Source organism: Kogia breviceps, chromosome 4 (assembly GCF_026419965.1).
Source record: "Kogia breviceps isolate mKogBre1 chromosome 4, mKogBre1 haplotype 1, whole genome shotgun sequence".
Classification (NCBI taxonomy): domain Eukaryota; kingdom Metazoa; phylum Chordata; class Mammalia; order Artiodactyla; family Physeteridae; genus Kogia; species Kogia breviceps.
Genome location: NC_081313.1, coordinates 108504488 through 108518001, shown reverse-complemented (window position 1 = coordinate 108518001; position 13514 = coordinate 108504488).

Here is a 13514-nt window from a genome sequence, read left to right as displayed (position 1 = left end):
TTGCAGCACTCAGACTTCTTAATTGCGGCCTGCATGTGGGTTCTAGTTCCCTGACCAGGGATCGAACCCAGGCCCCCTGCATTGGGAGTGTGGGGTCTTACCCATGGGACCACCAGGGAAGTCCCAGTTTACTTCCTTTTATACTTCAAAAATATTACTCTGTTACCTTCTTACTTCTAGTATTACTGGTGAGAAGTTCAAAGTTAACCTAAGGTTTTTTTCTTTTGTAGGTAATCCTCTCACTGACTCTACTTAGTATTCCATCTTTGATTCTGATATTCTTAAATTTCTCAACAATGTGGATTTTTTTCTTTGTATCTTCTCTTGATGCTGTATGAACCCTTTATATCTGAAACTTATTTTTTATTCTGAGAAATCTACTTCCATTATTTCTTCAAATATTTTCTTCTCTCCATTTTTACTTCCTTCTGAACTCTCCATTGTATCTTCTATTCCAATCCTTCATATCTCTTTAGCCTTTCCTTTTATATTTTTAAACACTTTATTATTTCCTAACGAATTCCAGAGGGTTTTCCAATCTGATTTTCCAATTTGACTAAATTGTTCTTCAGTGATATGCATCAGATATATTCATCCCACACATTAGATTCTATACTTCAAATAATTTTTCATACCGAATTTTCTATTTGGTTACTCCTTATGATACTAGTTATGTTTCATATTAATATCATCCCTTATTTCTTTAAAATTAGCATGGTTATTTTAATTTATTGGTTCATGTATTAGAATAGATTATGATGTAGTAATAAAATTCCTAAAACCTCAGTGGTTTAACTCATGCAAAGTCCATTACAAGCCTCAGCAATGCTCCAGGGCAACAGGATGTGGTATCTCAGAAATCCAGAGAGTTGGAGGCTCCACCACCATGTAGTTGAACTGTCTGGAGCATGCAACGCATTTGGCCAACACAGGAAGGGAAAAAGAGCTCAGGAAAATCCTGTACTGGCAATTAAAAGCTTCACACTTTAGTAATAAATCATAACTCTGACTCATAAAGAAGTGGCCCAGTACTAGTCACATGATCCTGCCCAACTGCAAAGGTGGAAAAGGGCAACTCTCCTATTTACCTGGAGAGAAGAAGTCGATGTGGATGAACATTACACACCAGTAGAGTCCCTCTGTTCTAGTACATCTGCTTCAGATTACATACACTATTCTATTCATTGATTTGCTTTTGAGGCAGTTGAACTCCTCAGGTAAAGAGAAAGGGTCACCACTGTAATGCTTAACTTAATGTGTCAACTTGACTAGGCCATGGTACCCAGATATTTGGTCAAATATTATTCTAGAGGTTTCTGTAAAGGCAATTTTTCAAGATGAGATTAACATTTAAATCAGCAGACTTTGAGTAAAGTAGACCATAATGTGGGTGGAACTCATCCAATCAGTTGAAGGTCTTTCTATAAAAAGACTGACCTCCCTATAGGAAGAAGGGATTCTGTCAGTAGACAGCCTTTGGACTTGAAGTGCAACATCAACTCTTCCCTGGGTCTCCAGGCTACTCTGCAGATTATGCATTTGCTTCTACTATCAAGTGAGCCAATTCCTTATAACTAATCTCTCTCTCTCTCTCTCTCTTCTCTCTCTCCCCCTCTCTCTCTCCCTCTCCATATACACTTATCTGCTGTGGACTTTCTCCGTTCAACCCTGACTAACAAACTAATTAAGCTTGAGTCACGGACTCTCACTACCAAATGGTCATACATTTTTGTACATCTGCAAAAGTAAGATACTTGTATGCAGTCAGTTAAGACTTCTGTCTCTTTCTTCTGTTTCCACTTCCATTCTAAGATACAGGATTCACAGTAACTCCTGAGTACAGTTATTACTAGCTGTACCTGTGTAAAAATAGCTTCTGGGAATACTCGTTTAGTGCTCTGTGCCAACTCATCCTGCATCATGACATGTAAAAGTCGTAATGTAGTATGAGAATGTTCTTCAGTGTCCAGGACTGAGAATATAAAGGAAGTGGTTTGAAATGCACAAAGCTAAAAAATAATAAGTGAAAAAATGATTCCAATCATCAGATATGGAAAATTATAAGGGAATTTGTTTTTCAATGATCCCCTAGTCAAAATGGAAGTTCTCTGTTTTTAAAAATTTACTTGAAAATTCAAAATACATAATTTCAAAAGCAACATACAATTTTCCTTTCTTTTTTTTTTTTTTTTTGCGGTACGCGGGCCTCTCACCATTGCGGAGCACAGGCTCCGCACGTGCAGGCTCAGCGGCCATGGCTCATGGGCCTAGCCGCTCCAAGGCATGTGGGATCTTCCCGGACCAGGGCACGAACCCGTGTCTCCTGCATCGGCAGGCGGACTCTCAACCACCGCGCCACCAGGGAAGCCCCAATTTTCCTTTCTTGATACAATCATGCAAAGTAGGATTGATAAGATGTCCTGTGACTATAAAGCAAAAATCTATAGCAGTATCAAAAACATGTCAGTGTATGAAGTATGATTTATGCATCCAGGTATCAATAAGAAAATTAAAATTGAACAATCATATTATAGAAAAGGATAAAATATAATTCTTGTTTTAAATTGTAGTTATCTTTGATAATACAACTGTTGACAGATAAAGAGGTGAACAAAGAAAATAAAGAAATAAAAGGAAAACAGTTTTATAGGAATTTGTCATTTGGTTAATTAATAGAAATATTTTTTCTAGATTTAGTGATGTTTGTGTTATCTCTCAGTTTTAAAACATGTACATTTTATCGCTATTTCTTGTGTCAGCCTAAACAAATAATCATTTTCACACCTGATTTTGTATCTGTAATTTTGTTTTCCTGTTTTGTAAGATATAAAACGGTATAATTTTCAGGCCTCATAATCCTGGATCCACCCCTTGTCAGAGGTCTCCATCACAGATTCCCTTGCAATCCCCATGGGGCGAGACCAGAGCAGGGGCTCCCACAAAGCGATCCACAGTGCTGGGGGGCTGGCTGTCCCACTGGAGGCCCCGGAGGCTCAGGGGAAAGCTCTCTGCGTGCTACGGCGCTGGCCTGTGGGACGGGCAGTGCGGTCAGCCTGCAGTCACTTCTCTTACCTTGGATTGCAGCTTGTCTGATCTCTGTGATGCAGAGGGGTGCTTCAGCCTCACGCCAGCGTTCTTGGATTCTCTCAATGGTGTCTTGTTCATAAATAGTTGTCAGCTGTTCTCCTGAGGGGGAGCCAAGTCAGGAATCACCTATGTCGCCATTTTGCTGACATCACTCTCCATCGGTCTCATTCTTGTGTCCGCTGAACCTATGCCTTCTTGAGGGTATCAGCTGTTTTACCCGGTTAATGGAAAATGGCACAAGATTAAATGCTGAATCAATCAGTCCAGGTGAGTTGGGCAGGTGGAGATAAGCCCCCAGAGCTGAGTATCTCAGGCTCCACAGAATCCCTGGTGACCTTTTGGCTCACCCTCCAGCAGGCAGCTACTCCAATCAGGGTTTCTTTAAAGCCTTAGGTGAATCAACAGAAGCAGGTTCACTTCGGAGGCTGAAAACTGAAGAGTTTAATGGGGAAATGAATGCTGGAGAACAGCGAGTCAGTCTATACCTATGTTAATAACTTCTTGCTGGAGCAGGCCTTTTTTTGCACTGCTGTATTACTCCCTGAATTGGCAACAGCAGTGATCCTCTGAGCTGCTGGGGAAAGGAAGGTGTTTGCAGTAAAGCCTTCAGGCCGTGAGACCTGCAGAGCAAGAAAAAGGCAAGTGAAGCTTAACACAACTTTTTATTTCAAATTTTAGCATGTATCAGATTACCTGGATGGCTTGTTTAAACATAAATAGCTAGGTGTTAGCCTAGGTTTCTGATTCAGTAGGTCTGGAATTAACCAATAATTGTATTTTTAAATTTGTATTTCTAATAAGTTTGAGGTGATACTGATGCTATTGGTCTTCGTAGCACATTGGAGAACCACTGTTCTATCCCATTATCCCGTTTTCTGCCTCTTCCTTTCCTCTGCCCCTGGCTGCTACTACCCAGTTATCCTGTGCAAACTAGTCCTCAGATGGTCTTCCCTCTTCGAGGTGGGGTGGGGGGTAGGGGGAGTGTTTGTCCTCTATGAGTTCCTTAAATTTATAGTTCCTTTCCCTTCTATAATTTCTCCAGCATTCATCATGGAGGACAGAGGCTCAAACTTATTTCATCATCTTAGCAAAACCAGAACCCACACCTCCTTCAGCCTCCTCTTGTCTCCTTAGTTTAATATTTACCTAAAGCCTTGGTGATGAGTCATCCTGGTTTTGCCAGGTAAAAATAAAATGAAATAGAAAATGCCTTGTTAAACTGTCTATTCCTATTCAATTAAGTAATATAAAGTACACCAATACTGTGAAGTTGTCATCTGAAATCATGTCCGACAATAGACTGCCTCTATTACAGCAAGTTTCCTCTGGAAAACCCATTAAAATAAAAGGTCAGCTTGATGGAGAAGGAAGTGGTAAAAGATCGTGAAAAGAAAACAGAGGAATGCAAAAAGTTTCTAAAACCAGGGATTGTGAGACCAAAGCTATAGTTATATGAATTTTAGACGAAGAATTTTCAAACTGTTAAATGTTGCCTTTATGTTGGAAATAAATGTCTTCAGAAACTTGATTATGCAGCAGTATTTTAATTATATATGTAGGTTTTAAAAAGTCTAATGCCATTTAAGTAACATGTACAATAAATCATAATAAAATAAAGTAATAGTTTATATAGCCAATGACTCATTGTAAATGGGCAAACTGAATTTTTTTTAAATGAAGGAAAACAAAGAGGAATAATAGAAGAAAAAAAAACTACATATTAAGTAAACTCTACAGTGAGACTGGCAACTTGTCAAAGGCAAACTATTCATTTTTATCTGAATCACACATACACACACACATACACAACACACAAATACACACACACACAAATAATACATTTCTTGCCTGTAAGTGACTATATTTATACTCTTTGCTTTCAGGTGGAGTCCTTTGATTGCTCTAAGCATGCCTGCTATAGGATAAAAACTAAACTGTAGATATGTACCTAAAATAAAAAAAAATTAAAAAAGAAGTGATTTTAAACTATTAGAAAAAGTTATACATATATTTATATAGTATCCACAGTACTTTCTCATGGAATTATTCTCCTGGGACCCTCTCCCTTCCTATCCCCCTACTCCAACATACAGTGGAACAGAGTAAACTTTGAAAAACCCTGCTCTAGCCGATATAGAAGATCTGAAATTAACAACAGTGAAGATTTAAGAGGAAGCTTTTTCTCTTTAAATTGGGAAGAGTTGAGGATAGTTTTGCAGCTCCTCAGAGGCAGTTGTTAAGAGAGCCACAAACACAGAGCTCAGTGCCTTAGCCTCGATGCCTCATCCTGTGTTATTCTCCAAAGGAAGCAGAGGCCCTTGTCCATGGCCCTGTTCTCTCTGCAGAATGGCTATGAAAGATGAGTGCCAAATTACAGTAATTCAGACTTTTAAACAATTTTCTGGTTGCAAACTATAATTGACATTCATCTGTAGAGTGGAGTAAGGTTAATGATTCAATCACATTTTTATTATGAAGGAATCTTACCCTGCTTAAATCTGCCAAAAAAAAGTGGGGGGGAGTCAATATGTATTGTTTCTGCAGTGTTGTTAGTGGTCATAGTTCCTAAGGAGAGCATTGTTTAAGCTAGTCCTTCGCTCACCATGTAAATTATTCTACCTAAGCGGATCAAGAAAAATGAGCATGGGCTGCTAAATTGCAAATTCCTTGATGCAGATTTAAGTAAAGTAAAAATCTACCCTCTGTAGTCATGACTATGATGAATGTTTCCTTGGTACATGTCAGAATTGTTTGTCAAGACATTCCGTTGATCAGGAAATGGCTTTGCCTATCCAAAAAGCCTAGCAATAGAGTCTTAGATCCAGAGTGAGCAGCTCTCCTGACAGTACTGGTTTTTATTAGATATACAGCTGCTATCCTCAGCCACAATAGAAAAAAAGACAACTTTGGAGGAACAGCAAAGTTTGGAAAGTGTGAGGGTGCCAGAGAAAAATCACTGGAAGATGTCACTTGCTTTACATCTTTCTGTGCCCACCTTCAACTTACAGGACTCTGGGTCCCTGGAGGGAAGTCTTCTTTGTGGACTCATTTCAGAAAGTTTTCTCTGAACATGAACGCTCCAGCTCCCCATGGGGTCATGAAGCAAGAATGAATAGGCTATACATTTACCTGTATAGTTGCTGAAAATAACAACAAAGAACCTCTTCAATGTAAAAAAACAAACAGTACAATGCCTGCACTTAAGATGCTATACTATTCTCTACTGTATGATGTTCTGAATGCTCAAGAACAATTTTGTAACAAATAACCTGTTCACTAAGAGAGTAACTATGGATACATTTTTTTCCCAAGGCAGGAAATATGTGAATGGAGGGGACAGAATAGGCCCAGAGTGTACTCCTCTGTCTCTTCCTCCTGGAAAATAAAGAAGCCCTCTGATGGAACTACGAACCCAGAGAAAAACAGTAACTACTGTGCGGTTCCCTCAGGGCAATGAAGCCATGTGTCAGTTGAGGATTTCTGATTACAAGTACCTTTATTCCAAAAAATTCTCAGTATTGCACTTTCTAGTGTTGTGAGAAATTAATGGGGAAATTAATTTGTGGGAAGGAACAGAGAATAGGACTTAAAAGAGTCAAGGTTTTGGCATCAGAGGGATTTGGGGTTTTAATCCCACAAAGACAAAGGACATTCTTGAGCCAATTCTTTCTATTCTCTGAGAATTATTTTCCTTGTCTGTGAAATGAGGAGTGACAAAATTTTCTCTAAGATCCACTTAAGTTTGAATATGGCACCTGAGGAATCTTCCTGCACAAAGACATAAAGTCACTAATCACACATGAAGCTATTCTCTTTTCTACCTTTGGTTTAAGATTGAGGCAGCATTTTGGTTAGGGGATCAGATCTAAGTCATACTTGTGACTAAGTATGTAAGTCATACTAAGGCATACTTGTGTCTGAATATTGGCACTTCCACCTACCAGGTGCATGATCCTGGGAAAGTTGCCAAACAGGTCCTAGGCCTTAGTTTCCCCACCTGAAAAATGGAGAGGAAAACAATCTGTCTTATAGGGGTGGTCGTGAGAATTAAATGTGTTAATTCAGGTGATGACTTGCAAAGTACTATGAACATATGAATAGAGAACACAGAACATTCCACAAAATCGTAGGTTTTTTTAAAAAAATCACATTTTACTCTTAGAAATGCATTTACTCTGGGACGTCCCTGGTGGCGCAGGGGTTAAGAATCCGCCTGCCAATGCAGGGAACATGGGTTCGAACCCTGGTCTGGGAAGATCCCACGAACCACGGAGCAACTAAGCCTGAGCCACAACTACTGAAGCCCATGTGCCACAACTACTGAAGCCTGTGTGCCTAGAGCTTGTGCTCCTCAACAAGAGAAGCCACCGCACCACAAGAAGAGTAGCCTCAGCTCGCTGCAACTAGAGAAAGCCCGCGGGCAGCAACAAAGACCCAATGCAGCCATAAATAAATAAAATAAATAAATTTATTTAAAAAAGAAATGCATTTACTCTCAAGGAGACCAAAGACACTAGCCCAGCGTGTTCACCTTTGCCTCTCAGCATCGATCTACATACTTTAAGACCCTTTCAGAAAATTGTGACCATTTCAGTTTACACAACTGTTAGCAATAAGAATTGATTTGGTTCCATGAACTCTTTTCTTGCTACTATTGCTTTAGATCTTTGTTTTTGTCACCTTCACATAGAAACAGCATGGAGAAAACTATTGACTTCACTCTCTGAAACCAGAGAGATCTGTGCTTTTGCACCAGGCATCCTTCATTTTAAAAATAACTATTAATCAGCAACATTTTAATTAGTCTTTTTTTTCAGGTTTCTAAGATTCTTCATATTCTGCCTATTTTTTTAAAAACATCTTTATTGGAGTATAATTGCTTTACAGTGTTGTGTTAGTTTCTGCTGTATAACAAAGTGAATCAGCTATATGCATACGTATATCCCCATATCTCCTCCCTCTTGCGTCTCCCTCCCACCCTCCTTATCCCATCCCCCTAGGTGGTCGCAAAGGACCAAGCTGATCTCCCTGTGCCATGCAGCTGCTTCCCACTAGCTATCTATTTTACATCTGGCAGTGTATATATGTCAATTCTACTCTCTTACTTCATTGAAGCTTACCCTTCCCCTCCCCGTGTCCTCAAGTCCATTCTCTACACCAGTGTCTTTATTCCTGTTCTGCCCCTAGGTTCATCAGAAGCATTTTCTTTTTTTTTTAGATTCCATATATATGTGTTAGCATACGGTATTTGTTTTTCTCTTTCTGACATACTTCACTCTGTATGACAGACTCAAGGTCCATCCACCTCACTGCAAATAACTACATTTCAATTCTTTTTATGGCTGAGTAATATTCCATTGTATATATGTGCCACATCTTTATCCATTCATCTGTTGATGGACACTTAGGTTGCTTCCATGTCCTGGCTATTGTAAATAGTGCTGCAATGAACACTGTGGTACATGACTCTTTTTGAATTATGGTTTTCTCAGGGTATAAGCCCAGTAGTGGGATTGCTGGGTCATATGTTAGTTCTAATTTTAGTTTTTTAAGGAACCTCCATAGAGTTCTCCATAGTGGCTGTACCAACTTACATTCTTACCAACAAAGCAAGAGGGTTCCCTTTTTTCCATACCCTCTCCAGCATTTATTGTTTGTATGTAGATTTTTTTTTTTTTTTTTTTTTTCCGTACGTGGGCCTCTCACTGTTGTGGCCTCTCCTGTTGCGGAGCACAGGCTCCGGACGTGCAGGCTCAGTGGCCATGGCTCACGGGCCCAGCTGCTCCGCGGCATGTGGGATCTTCCCGGACCGGGGCACGAACCCGTGTCCCCTGCATCGGCAGGCAGACTCTCAACAGCTGCGCCACCAGGGAAGCCCTGTTTGTAGATTTTTTGATGATGGCCATTCTGGCTGAAGTGAGGTGACACCTCACTGTGGTTTTGATTTGCACTTTCTCTAATGATTAGTGAAGTTGAACATCTTTTCATGTGTTTGCTAGAAATCTGTATATCTTCTTTGGAGAAATGTCTATTTAGGTCTCCTGCCCATTTTTGGATTGGGTTGTTTGTTTTTTTGATATTGAGCTGCATGAGCTGCTTGTAAATTTGGGAGATTAATACTTTGTCATTTGCTTCATTTGCAAATATTTTCTCCCATTCTGAGGGCTTCTTGTCTTGTTTATGGTTTCCTTTGCTGTGCAAAAGCTTTTAAGTTTCATTAGGTCCCATGTGTTTATTTTACTTATTTCCCTTTCTCTAGGAGGTGGGTCAAAAGGATCTTGCTGTGATACGTCATAGAGTATTCTCCCTATGTTTTCCTCTAAGAGTTTGATAGTGTCTGGCCTTACATTTAGGTCTTTAATCCATTTTGAGTTTATTTTTGTGTATGGTGTTAGGAAGTGTTCTAATTTCATTCTTTTACATGTAGCTGTCCAGTTGTCCCAGCACCACTTGGTTTTTTCACTAAGAAAAGGAGAGTATAAAAATGTTGGAGAGGGCTTCCCTGGTGGCGCAGTGGTTGAGAGTCCGCCTGATGATGCAGGGACAGGGGTTCGTGCCCCGGTCCGGGAAGATCCCACATGCTGCGGAGCGGCTAGGCCCGTGAGCCATGGCCGCTGGCCCTGCGCATCCGGAGCCTGTGCTCCGCAACGGGAGAGGCCACAACAGTGAGAGGCCCACATACTGAAAAAAAAAAAAAAAATTAAAAATAAATAAATAAATAAAAAATGTTGGAGATATGGGGAGAGGAAGAGTAAGTCTGTGAGCAAGCCATCTAGTGTGTCAGTGAGTGAGAAGGAGAAAATTGGAAGGAGAACTATAGGCAGAGAGAAGGAAACAGATTGAGAAACCAATTTTAAGCAGAATCAACTAAAGGAAAGTAGAAGGTTTGAAAAAAATAAGAGAGTGGCAACAGAAGGAGAAAGTCTGGTGAGAAGTGAAGAATAATAAAGATTTCTAGCAATTCATGTATATGACAAATTCAACCCACATTTGAATAGAAATACCCAAAGAAACACCAAAGAAGGATCTAATGGAAGGTTCTCATCACCCACATAAAATGGAGATTCTTTTCCCTAACCTTTATTTATTTAATTTTTTTGGTTGAAGTACTTTTACTCTCAAATTTCTAAAACTTACTGCCCTCTTCTGCCATTTTCTCATTCGTTTTATGATTTTTATTAAGGCTAAATAATTCATTGAAATATAAACATATGTTTTCTTCATAAGTATTTTCCCTTCCTCCATCCCAGGAAGGTAGTTAGACCCCTTTCAAGTCATCTATAGAAATTATCTAAAGTAGTGCACTAATAAAATGTGCTCAGGCTTCTGTGTTTATCAGTATGACATTCCAGATACCCCAGATATCTCATACCCACTAAAATCAAGAAAAAGTTAGGGAAAATAAATATTAATCCATGTAAATTCTTCCCTGATCTGCCAAGAAACTAAGAAATAGTCAGGGGCTTTCATCAACTGTGAAGCTGGGGAGATCCCAGCCGGGTTGAAGACCTAAGATCTCATTGTCCTCCCAGCTCTGTGACACTTCCCTAAAGCCCCTCAGTAAAATGGTCTGATCCATTTCCCCTCTCAAAAGAAAAGAAATAGTCAGGGGCCAAAAAAAAGTCAAAGAGGGAATTCATAGAGAAAAGTAAGTGCTCATCAAATGGCTTTCACGTGGAGGTGACTGCTGACCCATGGCGACCCTGAACTTCTGTTTTGGTGCTATCACAGGAATAGTGGAACAAAGTCTAATCTTAGTTCCTACAAGATGGGAATTGAAGAGGAGATCCTATACGAAGCTGGGATTTCAGAGGGCTATACCCTCAGTACAAGGGTGAACTGGACATAAAAAACACATTGCAGAGGAAATCTGCCTGTCTTGATGGACAAAAAGAACAAAATGGGGCTTCCCTGGTGGTGCAGTGGTTGAGAGTCCACCTGCTGATGCAGAGGACGCGGGTTCGTGCCCCGGTCCGGGAAGATCCCACATGCTGCGGAGCAGCTGGGCCGGTGAGCCATGGCCGCTGAGCCTGTGCGTCCGGAGCCTGTGCTCCATTACGGGAAAGGCCACAACAGTGAGAGGCCCACGTAACGCAAAAAAAAAAAAAATGAAATCCTCCTTGATAATGTTGATGCTGACCCAGGGTCTTGGACTCTTTAATCAATATAAATTGATAAGAGTCCAAATGAGAAATTCAGGCAAGGCTTTATGGGACTCGGGCTGTGGCACAATGGAGCAAAAACAAGAAACAGGTGTCCTTGCTTGTTGCCTGAGGAGGGGTGAGGTGGTTCCTCAAAAGGGTGAGGCTGGGGGCAGATGAGGAGGTCAGGCTGGAGGGTGGCTCCAGTGATCTGCCCGCCCCCGTGGTGGTGCTGCGTGAAGGGATCACTTGCAGGACCTTTCTTTTGCTCCTGGCACCTCATAAATGACAACTGGTTTTTGGCCTTTTTGTATCTTATTGTTCATAATTTGCCCCAACTGTGCATTCATGTATTTTTAGTTCCTTACAGTTTCTTTGTGTTCTGTTGCTCGAAGAGACATTTGTCCAGGTGCAAGCACTCCAGTAGATGGTCTAAGGTTCCAGGTCCCAGCCTGTCTCAATGTGAACCAAAAAACTGACTCTCAGAATGGTTTATAGCAAAATGCTAAAGGGGATATCAGTAAAGAACTGTTGTTATCAGCTGTTTAAAAAAATCCATTATCTTGCCAAATAAAGGGAGTTATGTCAAGATTATAGAGAAGGGAGGGATATTGAAATAAAATATTTTTGTAATTGAAATTGGAAGGGACTAAATTCAGCAACAGAGTAGTGACTGCTTGTATTCGTGTGCAGGTAAAACAAAAGGAGACAGGCAGGAACTGTGCAGTTTTGGAGGCACTAAAACGAATTTCATTAACAGCACCACAAAGACAGAGATTATAGGTTCTTAATCAAGGTCCAGTAGAAGTAAGGATGACTGAAGAGACAGCCCATTCAATTCTAAGAAAAAAAGTCAACCTCTCATGATTTCTCCATCGGATGTGTAGCTACTGAGTGCCATACAGTCTTCATTCTCTACTATTTTAACTTCCCTAAATCTAATACTCAACAGAAAATAAATGGCACATAGGTAATCACACATTTAAAGAGCATCTCTGGAGTATCTGCTCTGAAGCTGGCACTGACATAAGCAAAGGCAACACAGAAATGAATGCGATATGCTTTGAGCCCTGGAGGAGCTCTGTATGGGAGGAAGAAGAATGGAGACTGAAGCTTTAATACAGAACAGTGAAAGTGACATGCAGCAGAGGTTGGGATGGCAAAGTATAGTGGAAAATAGGAGGCAGAGCAATTAGCTTTGACGGCTAGTATTAGTGGTTGTTACTCAGCTGAATCAGAGGAAGGTGGCCTTAGGAACAGGAGTAGAAGAGTTGTTCAGTGAGGAAGAAGAAAAGAATGATATTCCGGGTAGGAGATGTGGCATGGGAAATGGCACAAAGTCATGGAAGGATTTTGTGTGTTTTTGTGTAAAGATAAAATGTGTTACAGAGTAAATCACCAGCCAGGCTACATCAAGAGCACATACTTTTCCAAACAAGAAGAAACTGAGCCACGGGTAGTGGTCTTGTGTGGTGTGGTCAAGTTCTCTTCCACAGCAAGGTGTGAGGTTGACCACAGTTAATTCAGGGATGCCAGTAAATGCCTGGGGATTCCGAGATATGTCTGCCTGTAAAAATTGTACTATATGTTAATTTGGGAAAATCAAGAGTGGTACTTGGGGTTGCAATGCAGTGGTGCTGAGAAATTCACTCGCTGATAACACAAACACAGGTAAAGAGGACACATGTGATGTCATTCTTATTATGGGAGGCCACTTATTTACATATGTATACAAAAAATTGTTTACATCTCAAGAAATCTGTTAAAGGCTACAAAGTAAAAACTGCACTTTTCTTACAATTTAGCTTAGGATCTAAGGTATGCATTCATTCAACCAATATTTTTGATCATTTATTATGTATCAATATCAGTTTAGGTGCTGAAGACATAGCAGTGAAGAGGAGGACATCACTGCTCATACGGCACTTATATTCTACTGGAACAACCAAAAACTTGCAAGTCTTGATATGATTAGCTGCAGCAGTTAAACAGATATGGTATAAAAAATGTTCCAGGGCTTCCCTGGTGGCACAGTGGTTGAGAGTCCGCCTGCCGATGCAGGGGACACAGGTTCATGCCCCGGTCTGGGAAGACCCCACATGCCGCGGAGCAGCTAGGCCCGTGAGCCATGGCCACTGAGCCTGTGTGTCCAGAGCCTGTGTTCCACAACGGGAGAGGCCACAACAGTGAGAGGCCCGCGTACCGACAAAAAAAAAAAAAGAAATGTTCCAAACATGATGTGCATCAAGTGCATCAAGGTCACCTGGAGATTTTTTTTCTATACAG